We start from the raw sequence: 15,863 nt of genomic DNA on the forward strand, positions 1-15,863 counted from the left end.
TTTAGCGGTAGTTTATCTATTCAATAGCGTTTTTTCTATGAGTTTAAACGCTAATGAATAGATAAACTACCGCTAAATGTGACTCAGAAACCGGGGGTTACTAAGTTGAGGAATCGATGAGTTAAGTAAATAGCAATGACAATAACAAAAAGCTGTAATAAATTGAAGTATCCGCTATCCGCTCTTTATCCTACTAGACCCATAACCTTACTGTTTTAATAAACAATACAAGATATTTGGGTCAAATACATAGTCAGTTGGCCAGGTGAGACAATTGGCTTGCGAAATCTTAGGTGAATGGTTCCGTAGGCAACGGAAGGCGGCAAGGACTGCGAATATCTACACGGCTGTTAGCTATGTGGGTAAGCTGAGTAGTTGGGCTTAATTGAATTGTTTCCGATTTGATTGTTGCTTAGGTATTAGGTGTGGGCTGTGAGGGCAGTTAGACAGTTAGATTATACTAGACATGTGATTTGAAAGGTTAAGTTTTATGGCCGTGTTATTATGTTTGTATGAAGCATTGCCAGAGATAGTTAAAAGCCTCTATGACTTAGGTAGGAAAGTATTTATTTAAGCATAGTATTATGGTTAGTGAATCTCGATTCATGAGTCAAATGAGTTCAGAGAGTTTTCTTCAACCTTATTATTTGTCTTATTAAAAACATTAATGAATAGAAGGCATGACTAACATTATCGACGCCTAATGTGGCTGCAAACACATTTTATTTTATTTTGTTCTTAAACGTATGAAAAATTATGATAGATATTAGATAATGAATGATTGTCACAAGCATTGTACAGTTTAACATAAAAAAGTATTAAGTAAAAAGAACGAGAGAGAATTTACAAAAAAACACTATTATAATACGAATACAAAACTTAATTTCGCATACCTTTTGCACATTCCCTAGAATACCTAAAACCTATTCATAAAATAGGTTTAAAATAATCTAGATAATCTGAAAAGGCTGAATAAGCGAAATATGAAAGTTGTACCCATTGTCCTGAACAAAAGGGCGAGGTAGTACGACTTGTATTGAAACTTTCAGTAATTAACATGAAAACAATGAGATTAGGCTTATTCATACTCTATGATAACGTTCTAGAGGTTTTATTTAGTTTGAAGTTAGTTGGAAAATGATAAAAATATAACGAGTTATTTTGTGAACAAATCTGCTGGACGGATGTTCTCCTTTAGCAGTCTAGTAAGTGTCTACAAGTGTTATTAGTATTATTTATGAATTATTTTGAGACAAAAAAAAATCTCTGTCAATCCTCGGTTAAGCTCGAATTCCTTCAATGTCACAGTATTAATAAAATTAATTTAAAATATTTTTAAGTAGCTTTAAAACACAAACACGTAATAAATTAAAAATGAATACGTTTGATATTGGGTAGAAAAAGTCAAAATAAGAATAATTTCATGTTACGTAATTTGTTTGCTTGATAGATAGTTACATAATTCATACTTAAAACGTAAAAACCATTAAAAAAAAAACCATTCACTAAGTTATCTTTTAACATAAATTAATAGACAACAACTTTATTGTCTATGAACGTCCCTGAAATTATAAAAAAATACGGTGCAATTCAGAACATGTCCCTTGAAGTTAGTAAAAATGTAAAAAAAGTGCTTACAATGTAATTTTCATTCACAGAACTAGACCAATGATGTAACAGCCAATGATTGTTACTTGAGACATGACGTTAATTAGAATCGTGCCAGCCTTTTACTCTGTCGGTGTCATTATGTTCAGGCTGACCGCGAAGGTCGGAACGACCGCAAACCTCTTATTTACTGAACACTTGCATCTCAGGTATTGTGTTTTGTTAGCTTCTGCTTTTATATATTTTTAACTAGGATTCGTCTTTTGCGAGGAATATAAATTGTCTTTTTCTAAAGAAAATAGTAAGTTATCGTTTACTAAAACACTAGCTATCAACCAGTGTGAAAGTCTCTTTCAAGTAAGTCCCGCCATTTGGCAGATGCGCCGGAATGAACCGATAAAATGGTGTTTTTTTTTTAAATATTCTGCATTTCCTAAAATTGACTTATCATCAAAATAATTTCGCAAAAGACACTCAAACCCGGACTTATGTATATTATAAGTTCTATAATAAAAAATAATAAAAAAAAACGAAAATAATTTACAACGTCTAATCTTACACAAAACTCAATTCAATTATCACACTCTGACTTTCCAAATCATCAATTAAACTTCTTTCCACTTCTTAAAGGAGATTGATTTAAACTCCACTTTTTAGCTAACTTATAAATCACAAGTATGTAAGTTAATAATCATTTCCAGCAATCAAGTAGCAGTAAACATTCCTATGCTAATGAACCTAAATGAAGTCGTCTAGATTTTACAACCGTACGACACATGTGACTTACGCACGACGACCATATATTATTATACCAGTCACTTATGAATCACTGTGTTAATAGATGTCAACTTTATATGACGTGGACAGATTTATAGATTTTAAGACTCTATTTAGCTATCTATTTGTCTAATAAAGTTTTCTAGCTAGTTTATTACATGGAAATGAATGCGTGATAGCTAACTAAAAGAAGCAGCTGTCTTGTGCCGAAAACCAAAGCTAAACTTTGGGTAAAGAGCCGTGCAGAAAGAAAGTTCAGAACATTTCTGGCTATCATCATAAAAATTGTTATAATTAAGATATTTGTATATTCCGTCTATACTGAACCATTGCTATTCTTCAATTATGCAACTTCAACTGCCAATATTAGGTGCGAATTTAAGATAATCATGTAAACCTGTTCAACAAAAATTTTACTCGATTGAAGAAAAAGGGTAGTAAACGTCGTTCTAATCACAACAACGCGCTAAGAATTGCTTACCCCCGGTTTTTGAGGTACATTTAGCGGCAGTTTATCTATTCAATAGCGGTAAAACTCATACAAAAAATGCTGCTGAATAAATAAACTACCGCTACATGTACTCAGATATCGGGGATCAATTAGTTTAAAGTAGAATACATTTTAATCAAACAACTGCTTATAAAGATCTAACTCTCTTTGTACCTAGGTATCAACACAGTAGCTAGTTCAAATTTCCTTCGTAGAGGTCGTCATATCGTTCAGTAGTAGTCAGCCATTTCAGTCACACGTTGATCGATCTGTCAGTCGGCAAGGCTTTGATACGTGACGTATTATTGAGCTTTGCTTGGTAGTTAAAGTCCTGGTTTTGATATCTCGACGTTTTCAAAGGGTACTGAGCTTTGTAAGTCTCTTTGCTGCCATATTATTATATAAAATGCACACAGCGAAGCAATTCCGTACTGCTATCGACAATTGACTAGCGGCTAGTAAGAAATTTTGGTGCAAAGAACTGGTCAGCGCCTCAACCATTTTTTTTTTAAGAACTCTTACTAATCTGTGGGTTGAACTTCAAGAGCAAGTTCTCTTCAAGAAATGGTCTAAAGATCTTTATATTTATAATATTTTCATACACTCTTTAATTAACAGGTCAAATAAGGGACAATTACTTCTATAACACCAAAAATCTAAATACTAAAGACCACACTGGTCATGTGTAAAATGCAAACGGTTAAACAACGAAACTTCTCGAAGGTCGTCTTCAAAAAAGTGGACACGCGTATTCTTTTCCTTAGTAGAAAAAAACAATTGTAAGAACATTTTATACTCGGTATATCTGCTTATTTTATTGGTCGTTGGCGCATAAATAACTCCCATAATCTTTATTGTTTCCTCAAGATTTCTTCGAATCAGCTCAACCTCACTCAACAAAATTGGTTATCTAAAATTTCCTCCTCTCGAATTTGTATTGAAGATAACTTGAGCATGAAATGAAGATCATCCCTAAACCTACTGACTGAGTCCAGTTGAGAATATTTTATAACTGGTGGAATGTGATAAGGTGGGTGATTCTCTTAAAGAACTATCTTTAAAGGCTTTTTCAATGGATTTGCGTGTGAGCCTGTTCATATGACTGCCTCCGTGGCGCAGTGGTTTAGGTCACCACGCCAACACTACTGCGTCGGGAGGTCGTGGGTTCGATTCCCACACGGAGCAATTATTTGTGTGATCCACAAATAATTGTTTCGGGTCTGGTTGTGCTTTGTGTCCGTTGTTTGTATGTTTGTAAAAGTCCCCGCGACACAAGAGCAATTCTTAGTGCGGGAGTTGTTTTTATAAAAAAAAAAAAAAAAAAAAAAAAAAAAAAAGATATGTACACGGACGTTACCCGGCCAAACTTTGTACGCGGACGATAGACTTTAATCGCAAAGAATCATTGACAAAGACCATGACGTGTAAAATATTAAATAACATTGCCATTTAAAGTATATCATTCATATCATATTGAATAAAATATGTCAACGGTCGGTAATCTTGCAATTAATTTACTTCAGCAATCACTAAAACCTTAAAAACTTCAAGATAAATTGAAATAAACTCCTAACTTTCCAATTCTACTAAAATATCAATCACTAGAACTAAACGTATGCAAGCTAAGATTAAGCAAGTAGATAAATTATCCTTTATTTATAAGTAATAGTAACAAAATGACAGTAACAAATGGCGAAGCGCAAAGAAACGATGCATCTTGCAACTGCAATTATTGAAAATAACCATTAATTTTGTATTGTAGTTGCTTTAGTATTCTGCTGTCGTTTCTAGAACTACGTTTGGGAGCTAAGAAGTACTGTTTCAAATGGCTTGTCTTGCTGTATGCTTTATTTTAGCTGTCTTTCTGACGACGATGTATTAAGGCTGTTTTTAAAAAATAATAAATTATAATATCTATGACGATAATTGGCATTCAACCATATCTCTGTCTTACCAGGTAAAATGCTGTCGATTTCTTCCTAATACAAGATTGGCACTTATTTTGACCTAAGAGAAGACAGTTTATGTTGTTTAAAATAACAAGAATACATAGGCAACTAAACCAAAGTTAGGCTGGAAGCAAAAATATGCATAGTGTTCACACACGCCACGCTTGTTAAGTTTAGGATAGCTTTTCCTCAAAAAATATCCCGGTATATAAAATATCAAAACGGAACTGAAAATTGGGGTTCAAAATTAAGATTTCCCGGAAAAGGGACCAATGAAATCAATTAATAAAGGAAAGCTTTCACGTCCATGTCGACTATGAGTTTTAAGGTCATTCGTTAATTGCCTACGATATGATTGAACGGCAATATTTATTGATATTTCATTTGATATTTAATTACTTCTGAATAAAAGGGTTTCTGCGAATGTGTACGACGGGCTTTGAACGGAATTGGCATTTATAGCCTGTAGTTCCTTACTAGTTTTTTCTAGGCCTTCCTTCCTGAATGTCGGTAGATTTGAACTAATATTGCTTTCGAAATGTTTTTTTGTTCAACGCACTTAGCTCAGGAACTACTTGTACGATTTCGACGTATTTTAACTGATGAGTGCTAAATTGACCATACTTTTTTATTTCGTGAGGCATGCAGTCCGATCCCTGTCAACTATTTAATCAATTGGCGATAAAAGTTAATTAAATAAATAATAAGAGATAGTTTAAGGTTTATGTCACAGAAGGGGACAACTTATATAGTAGGGCTCTACAGTCAGTACTATAGTATCGAGAGGTTGACATTTAAAATATACTTCAAAAAATAGTTCTTACGACGCCCGCTAGAGGCGCTGATCAGATTTTAAATCAAAACTTTTTGGCAGTCAGCCGGTTGTCGTGGTAGAGAACTACAATAAAATGTATGTATTGAAAGGTAAATGTATTGAAAGGTTGGGGAAGTCACCAAGACTACATAGTACATATGGCGATTGCGTAAGGTGTCGTGTCGGATTCTTATCGATAGGAAATATTTCCGCGATTACAAAACTGTTGTTACGTAGTAATGGAAGTAGTTAGCTAAAGATATGCGTTTGTAGACAGAATAACTGGTTATTTAGTGTACATTTTATTGGGACATTGTGAGCTTCTTTAGGCAACAGTGTATTGAAGTACCGAGTTCCTTTCGCATACGTTCTACAGTTTAGCCGTGCGTTACAGACACTTACTTTCTTCTATATAATATTATTAATTTATTAATAGCCGTAATGCTAGCAATACGTATACAATACGTATGTATTTCAGTAATTGGAATTCTTTTAGTTCGAACTTTTACCTATACTCACTTGATGATGTCGAGATGTCGCCGGAGCCCCGCTTCGCGGGGCTCCTCCTACTGGGTGGTTAAAAAAAAATAACCACGAAGGCAAAGGTGGGAGCTTCTAACCTAACCTACCCATGTCGCTGTGCCCAAAACTCCTTCTTTATAACTATGTCACAGTATATAATTATACCGTGAAATAGTTATAAACATAGTTATGAAGGAGGATTTTTTTATATACCGTAACATTGTTTTTAAACTCCGGCTTGTTCGGACTTTTACCATTGAGAGGTGGTAAATCTTAGGTTATACCGGAAAATCTTAGGATTTGCCACAGTTCGGGCTTTTACAGTAACAAATACATAGTATCTATGCCAACCTAATGAAATAATCCTAAGAGAAAATATCACTGGAGCAAAATAGATGGACTACGACTGTAATGTTTTCGTTCAAAATAGCACACGCGTAGTTAAAAAGTTAAGCCAGGTCCAAGTTTCTTTTAAAAACTCAATGCAGATCTACAGACTGGGAACTTAGACCTCAGATTGGCACCAATAACGTGTCTACATGCAACTGCACGATTGGCGCAGTGGTGATCACCTCGCCGCAATAACCGTAGCGCCGCGTGTGGTGGGTTCGAATCCCACCCGGGACAAATATTTGTGTGATGAGCACGAGTATTTGTTCTGAGCCTGGATATTAATTTAACTACATATATAAGTATGTATTTAGAAGTATATAAGTATGTTTATCAGTCATCTGTTTACCATAGTACAAGCTCTGCTTAGTTTGGAATTAGATGACCGTGTGTGAGTTGTCCAAAAATATTTATTTTTTTATTATTTAATTGAACCCATACTCCAAGTTACGTGATCCTACAAAAGTATTACAATAGTTCAATAGAATCGTAATGTAAACATGTTATCATGTAAACGTATCGTGCGTACGTGTAGTACATAGTACATAGTACCGAAGCATTTGTAATGAGTTTCCGTCCAGTTTGCACAACCTCGCGCCAAATGCACTCTTTTGTATTATTTATTGTTCTACGCACTCTGTATTGTTTAGCTCAGTAAATAATGATTTTTTACGCTAATAGACTACTACTTGTATTGGTTTATACTTGGACATAGTTAGAGCTAGTTAAAATGACGAAGTATGGTGTAGGTTTAAAAATTATTGTGTATCCGTTAATATTTTAAGCATATTATACTATTATCTGTAAAAATTAAAACGCGTATTCGGGCTATAAGTATTACCAAAAAAAACAAATACCTGCTACTTGTCTTATTCGCGTGTTCCTATAAGAGTATTCAGTTGGTTTTAGTTCTCCCTTAATTTTTTTTAATATTTACATCTTACCCGAAAAATCTCGATATTGACTGTGTTTTTCGACTTTTTAGGTTTTCTGTAAATTAAAACATTACATGATATAATTTTAATAATATCTCCAGTTTAATGCAAGGTTTTTTTGTTCTTCATCAACAACATAATAACAACTTTGGTATTATGTATTATACCATATGATAGAATCCTTGCGAGACAACATAGTAACTGCTATGTACTAGGTAATAGGTATATATTTATTGAACAGTATATTTGGAAAGCCCTGTGAGTATTTACATGGGTACTAGATAACAGCTTATCGTGGAACAAAGCGCTCCGTGTTGCGTGGTCAGCTGTAACGTAAACGACCTAATTTTAATATTCTGCAAGTAGGTACTAAATAAACTACAGCTCAAAAAAATGGTGATAGATGTATTTTCTTTAGATTTTTCAAACATTACGCACTAATCACGTACCCACACAGCTTTCTTTACAAACGTACTTGTAAATTGCCTATGCCAATTAATGCGATTATGATTAACCATGTAATGCTTAGGATTCGTTTTTGTAGAGTGAGTAGATCCGAAATGTAAAGTTTATTTACGCGTTTTTGAATGTCGGCGTCTTTAGCCATTGCAGATTTTAAGAAATGAGAAAATACATATAATATTACCACTTATATCCAGCATAAGATCTTTTAAATTTGTGTGTGAAATACAATAGGTACATAGTTTTAATTCAAATTGTGTTACAACTATGGCATAACGGGTAATAATATAGGCCTGCATACGATATTAGCCCCTTTTAACTTTTTTGTAAATTATCAAACGACTTAAATCCAAAACTAAGGAATAAATTAAGCACAATATCTAGTTCGTATGTTAATAATATATTAGTATATTAGAATTATTATATATTAATATAATATGACACGATTAACGCATCAATCTCGCATTATTTATTAATGTATGCTGACAACTTAAGACCTCGTGAGTTGCAATCTGATTGAAGCATCGAGTAAACAAAGGTTAATAATGCATGATCGAGTTAATTCTCGTTTCATATTATACATACTTATATTATATAATATGCATAATAATACAGTTAAAGTACAAGCTGGATTAGCTCGGAAAGGTTAGACCATGATCATACTGAGAAAAACTCAGTTTAGAAGACCTTTGAATTGGTCAGCAGTGAGATGCTGTAATCCAGAAGTTGAAAATATTAGGAAGACGATAATATTTTAAATTCAATAAACTAAAAAAGACTTTGTGTCTTCCAATTGTAATCGAGAGTAACTTTCGATAACACATTATTTATGTTGCTAGCAATTATTTACTGGGATATTGCTACTGCTCTTAACGGTACTCAAAAATATATTAATTGGATAATATTTGAAGAAAATATAAAGTGAAAAAAAGTCGTTAAGACTAGGAAATCGATAATGTTCACTGATGTTAAAAAATATGATAGTTAATATTACAATTCCGAAAACAATCGAAGCGTATTATTTCATAACTCTAATATTATGCGAATGCTAAATTCATAACCGAATAATTTGTATGGTTATGCATTTGAACGAATGTTGCATGCACGGCGCGTCTGCATAAAAACCAGCGCACGCGCACGCTTGCGAGAAAATCTTACGTCACTCAGATCGTTGACACCGACGAGAGATAAGCCGAGATCTAACTCGTTTGATGATATAATTTTTAGATTAATTTATTTTTAGTTTTTAGGAGTTGGTTTATGTTTGTTGATTATTATCTACGAAACCTGTGAACCGATTTTGTAAAGATTTTTATCAAGTGAAAACTCTTTTAACCCCCGGTTTCTGAGTACATTTTCAATAGCATTTATTATATGAGTTTTGACACTATTGAATAAATAAACTACCGCTAAATGTATCTCAGAAACCCGGGGTAAAAGATTTTTTAAAGAATTTATAACATCCGTGATATATTATTATGTATATGCAGTTTATGTAGATTGATACAGCCGCTTTATTTTGGAATAGTACATAGTATTTTTCTATTATCTTAAAAAATCGTACATGTCAAGGCTTTAATATACGACAGAACAAATATTGTACTTTTTATGTAGTTCATTTTATTCGATGGTGGTCTCTTATCAAAGGTTTAGAGGTCAATGTTTATCGCAATTAAATGATAATGGAGCCCTCGACCTGTAGCGTTTCTTAATTGGAGAAAATATCTAACAGTAGATACATGTGATAGTAGAATAGTATAACCTTTTGCATCCCACGCAGGTTTGGGTTTAATATCAAAGATATGCCGTGAAACGTGTGTCCATATATGAATGTATGTTTACTATGTTTTCTCTCCTGTAAAGTTAATATTGGATGTATATAAATATTTTCAATTAACGTTCTAGACTATCGCCGTTTGTGCATACCCACAAACACGATCGATGCAACTCGATCGAAACGTCCGGTAATATATAAGGTATTGTAACCTTTAAAACGTTGAGTGTCATAGTAATAGTTCTCTTCAAACTTGCCACTGTAGTACTTAGTTAAGCTACTGAAGACCTTATAACTTACCTATGGAAGCTTCTAGAACTTATTTTAATACCTAACTGCTAAATAAATGACATATTTCATAGAGCCTAATAAGCAATTGAGTGAGTAGGTATATCAATACACGAAAATATTCGAAAATGTTTTTTTAAGTATAATTTGATACCTAGTAACGTATATTTTTTAATTACTTCCGTATATAAATATGTTTTTTTAACATAATTTCTTCGATATTTCTAGAACATATTAAGTGCAATAATTTTCATAAATACACTGTATTACGCAGTAGTATTATGCAAAATGACGTCACATTGTCGAGTAAGGCTTGAACAGCTGTTTCTTATGATAAATGGGTGAGCTTGGGTAATTCGTTTCGTTCAAGATCATATCATTTTGTTGCTAGGCTTTTAAACAACAATTACTTTTACAGTTGTTATTAAAAATTATTATAAATTATTGATAGAAAGGCTGCAAGTACTAGCCCACGTGTATTTATTCCCATTGCTGGGCAAATACGGATGTAAGTTTTGTTTAATATTTTACCGGAGAAATTATTGCGTAAATAATAATTATGTCTGCAATGTATCCTTCTTTTTGTTGATTTAAATGGTTTAATTGCATTGTGGTGTCAACAATTTTTATTTTATTTATCATATAACAAAAAATAATTAATTATTACTATGTAGGCTATAATAATTGTACAGTGAGTCAATTCTAAAGCTACCTTAGCCATATTATTATGTAGTGCCTTATTATAAAAGGGTATCAATAAATTCAATGTCGTTTTAGTATTTGATATACACGCCATATATTTGTATATCAAACATACCGATTGAATAGCTACCTATATTTCAAAACATATAACAAAATAACCGAATGGCTACATTGTGTAAATATTTTGACATCCTTATCAATTCCCATAGAGACACAAGGTAAACAAACATCGAAACCGCTCCACCATGACTGCCATGAACGTCACACCGCATATGGTATCTAAATCAAATATTAGTATAGAAAAACATCCATTCACATACATATTTAGCCGGTCCATAACATGTACAGGCGGTAAATTTTGTATTTACGTTGAATTCTGTTGCAAATGTTGAGGAAAACCTACGTATAACTGATAAACAACTACGTACATATGGTCATATGTTCGAAAATTGTACATTTGAACTTATCACTCACCTTAACGCGACAGGGAGTCGATCAATATGACACGTGACCACCACACCTCAGCCGGCAGACGAGAAAAAAACATAAAATAACAACAAAACAGAACTTAAAACACAGAAACAACAAGATTCCTCTCTGTCTCCCGACCGTCACTCAACAAAGGACTGCACAAATAGTACACACAGAATTTTTGTACAACCGGCGTTTTCCCGGTCAAAATAAAGGATTCAAAACACAAATTTAACTAAAACAAAACATTGTAATGTAAATCATACGTTATTTTCAACGTTCCAGATAGGTAATATTTATATGTAAACGTAAAACACAAGAGTAATGTTAATATTTTTATGATAACAACGAGTTTTCGTATGTCGATTGCTCGCGAAACACCTCAACATGCGTCGGTGGCGCGGCCAATACTGAATGTAGCGGGCGAAAAAACATACTAGCTCGGTGTGAGAGACGTAGCTGGAAAACTGTTTCTGTCCTGCTCTAACACACTGTGTTTGTAGACCATTTTCCCGGTTAGCAACGTAAGGTTAGTGCTAGTCTGTCATCTGAGTCTACGAGTGTATTCCCTATTACACATCCCGAAGAGTGCCTGTTTAATAAACACGATGCTCCTTACTTAGTCGGTACAATGAACGTGTATTTAGGATTTGTATGTGTTACATGAATAACATTACTTAGTAAAACATTACGATCGGATTTTGTATAGGATTAAACAGATGTAGTTTATTAAGTTTAATGTGGGTAGTAAGAAACTTTGAATAACTGTTTAAGTATTTCTTATTTTCAAATTAATTAGGAAAAGACGAGAAGCGTCTCAAGCCTCATCACATCAAACACGTTTAAAAAAAACTTAAACCATATCACATTCTTGTCAGAACATGATTACTTATCCTGAGGTCTTAAATTCGATATCCAGATTGAGAACTTATTATTTACCTGTAATGTATTTTAGAAGCATTTCAGTGTTTGGTAAAACACCTAGAAAAGAAGTAATAAATTCAGTAGTATATAAAAAAACTGAGGGTATTTTCGGAAACACTAAGAAATAAAGTAATCAAATATATCTTGAGGGTCCTAATGGAATAAATATGTAACATTGTACTCGTCCTTTTATACATTTGTTACGTAACATCTCTAGTCTACAGGGATATGAATCTCGCGTCAAAATATCTATCGCCTAAGTATATTCTTGAAATATATACGATAATTTTAGAAGCTAGTGTTCTAAGCCTTATATGCTTCTTACTTTAAAAGTTAATGTGGAACCGTATTATAGATGACTACTAACTTTAATAATTATTTACTTAGGCTCATTCTACGTAAAATTCGTAGGAAGTAAAAAAAATCTGTTAAAAGGGTAGATAGCTATTTTTTAAGGGTACCAGTTTAGACTGCGGTTGATATCTACATAATTAGTAGGTTCAACAAAAGTTGATTTTGGTGCACCCACTCCGAAAATGATTAAATGTAGGTATCAACAACTGCTTTGATAAGACGACAAAAATTTCACAAAAATAATAAAAATAGGCACGTATCTACATACTCCGATATCTTTCTACATCAATCTCTCAACAAGTGATAGTGACCCATACAGCTTAATATTTGGACAACTCAAAATTATATGTGACACTCAAAATTATTTCTATCTATAAGTATAATTTACGTCAAAGTTACAGTGAAACTTAAGAATAACTCAAAATTGAGTGTTGTTTGTTCCGCAATAAATACAACAAAATTCAATGGATATTCTATAAATTGGCAAGCTCCTTGAAACAACACAAAGAATGGTATAAAATGTGTCGGTTTAACAGTGGAGTGGTGGATAATCACAGGTTGCGGTGGGACAGGCCTTGTGCCGCTCACCGGCCTCTACACAATCACGAACTGAAAGGAATACGCCATGAAACCAGCGGACTTGCTATTATTCATTATTTTTCACGCTTACACAATTTATATCTAAAAATTAATAAGTAGTTATACTTTACCAGAAATCTCAGAATTAATCATAAATGTTAAATCCAGTAAACAAAATATTAAAGCTGACAATGCTCTATGATTTATGTTTTTTATTCTTCTTTAAAAACTCATTTTAATCGTTAAAAAAAGTTAATAAATCTCGTCTTACATAAAATATGATTGTGCCGTATGGTGGTCCACGATACTGCACACTAGCTCAATATTTGAGCCCACTTTAATAAAATAGATATTAGGTTCTAATCTAATCTAATTTTCAGAAATGCTACGACTTTGTGAGTACTTTACAAAACTGTACCTAATTTAATACTTTACAAAAGTTACCAGTCCATTTAGGACGTTTAAATATTGTAGTTTAACTATATATTTAAACCACAGTATCCAAGCATAATGCGGCACACCAAACCGCTGTTTCTCTGGCTTCTAGTACAAAGAATACAACTGCTGTACAAGTTCTATCAAGAAAAAAACTCAGTCTTATGGACTTGGTGTGTAGAAAGTTAAAATTCCTTCGGTTACGGTTTAAATAGCTGTTAACTTTTATCGTATCACTGAAGTTCTTCTTGAAAGGCCTTTTGTATTTAAACTGGTCTGAATGAACTTAGGGTACTAAATGCCGTTTCTTGAATTGCTGAAGCATTTAAAAGGAATTCGTGCTTTCCAAAAAGGAGAAATAGAAAATTCAAAGAGCCTCTTTTTCGATTGTATAGTTTTTAGAAAAATAAATAATCGTGTTAAAATTACTAAAGTTTTATTTTTTCACCAGTCCTGTGAGTTAAGCAACCGTTGTCGTGGTCATTCAATAAATGGGCGACCGCATCGTGGTATTTGAACTGAGCGTCTCCGTGCTTTGGAGGGCACGTAAATAGTTGCTCCCGGTTGTTGTAAATTAAGATAAAAATCGTTAATCCATGTCACATGCCTTTCGGACGGCTTGAACAACTTTGACACTAGGTTGAACACTAATCATACAACATTGTTTATTTAAACTGAAATCTATAGGATTATCATTCTAACCAAATCAAACTTTAATTTTACAATCAACAAATGTTTTCGTCACAACATATAGGTAACAATTTACGCACCCTACATCAAGTAGAGTTACATCTATACAACAATTTATGTAAATGCCACCGTTTCTGCATTGCGTGTAATACTGTTACAATAATTTGTAGTAACGCCTTACAGGACGCCAAAGGCTGTAAACATGTTGTAAACTAACAGCTTAGTGTAATAGCAGCCTACTATAAACGTAAGTGTTTACACAATTTATTTATAAAGTAATAATTAAATGTAGATTTAGAAAACTAAGTAACGCTTTACACTCTCGCAAACTTATGTATTATTACCTTTTTACCTCCAAAGGAGTTTAAATTCTAACCATACATTGCAATTTATACATGTTATCTATCAATAATAGTTTACTATTTTTTTGCAAAAAAAAATAGGAAAATGCTTGGGGTCTTAGATAAACATATAAAACCGTGAACACAAGCTGCATCTGAGATTGGAACTACGATTGTAGAATCGTTGTTCCAATCTGAATTGAATTAATATTTTTTAAAACCTGTATCCACTACGACAAAGAGGGTATATGGTGTATCAGTCTCAAAATCTATAACATTGAATAAGCTTTTACGCAAATAAAAAAAATATACGCGCAAAAATTGTTTAACTACACAGGTACTGTAGATGCACCTGTGTTGAAAAGAGTTTAATATACATAGGTAGTCGAGTGAATTAAGTTCTTAAACATTTAACCGACCATTTGCGCAGATTTTAATATTCTTGTAAGATATTCAGTTAACTAGGTACTAACTCTCAGTTTATAACAGTTAAGCATAAAACATTACGAAGTAGCAAAGCAAATAAAAATCCTTTCCACCATATTTTCTAACAATATCAAAGTTTTTATAGCAAACATAGCTTGTCGACGAGTGACTGATCATTGCTATTACAAATTGGACAGGCGCTCGAACTGGCGAGTGTGTGACAATACAACGGGAATTGTGTCAAGTTTGTCACTGTTTTGTGTGCTCAGTGATTTGTGAAGAGTAAAATACTTTTTATTGGTTGTTTTACTTTGTGTTATATGCGAATAAAATATGTTTTTGTAACAAGCTGACTGCCACTTTGTTCACGAGACGTTGTTTTAGAAAACGCCTTGTCTGAAGATAAGGATTACCTACTTTTTACTACTATTTGATTAAAGTATTAACATAAAATTTGATTTATATACGCCTTTTGTAAGTTATAGTATAATATATTGCTATTATTTTGTATAAGGCACTCGACAGCAAATTATATTTTAATTTTAATCACCACTTTGCACTCACTTGTACTAAAGCCTTTATTTTTTAGATATTAGTTGATAGATTTAAAACTATTTCAAATTTTTACGCATCATAACTATCTGTTAAATTGTCATACTATGATCAAAGCAAAATTTTAGACGGTTTATTCCGCAAAATATATGTTAAATTATATTAAAGCGAAATATCTACAAAAGCTTTCGAAATACTCAGAAAATACATGTAAATAGGCGACCTATTTTAATGGTAATCTAACCACAACATTATATTAAAGCCAACGAAGCACTTTGATATACGCATTTGATAAATATTTAAATAGATACCTGCTAAATGCACGCAAAATTAGCTGTGTTACACGCCAAACTTTGAAACAACATGCTGGTACGGACTTG

At 32.9% G+C, this 15,863-nt stretch overlaps 1 protein-coding gene across 7 annotated transcripts in view; it reads right to left on the reverse strand.

The window, feature by feature from the left end:
• brat (tripartite motif-containing protein brain tumor) overlaps positions 1-11,578 on the reverse strand; it is a 439,119-nt gene extending 427,541 nt beyond the window's left edge. For all 7 annotated transcript variants that reach the window (XM_076126210.1, XM_076126207.1, XM_076126199.1 and 4 more), the window contains exon 1: positions 11,186-11,578. The gene's annotated coding sequence lies outside the window, so the exon portion shown is untranslated. The remainder of the gene's footprint in view (positions 1-11,185) is intronic.
• Between the last annotated feature and the right edge of the window lie 4,285 nt (positions 11,579-15,863).

Source organism: Anticarsia gemmatalis, chromosome 18 (genome assembly GCF_050436995.1).
Source record: "Anticarsia gemmatalis isolate Benzon Research Colony breed Stoneville strain chromosome 18, ilAntGemm2 primary, whole genome shotgun sequence".
In the NCBI taxonomy this organism is placed as follows: Eukaryota; Metazoa; Arthropoda; class Insecta; order Lepidoptera; family Erebidae; genus Anticarsia; species Anticarsia gemmatalis.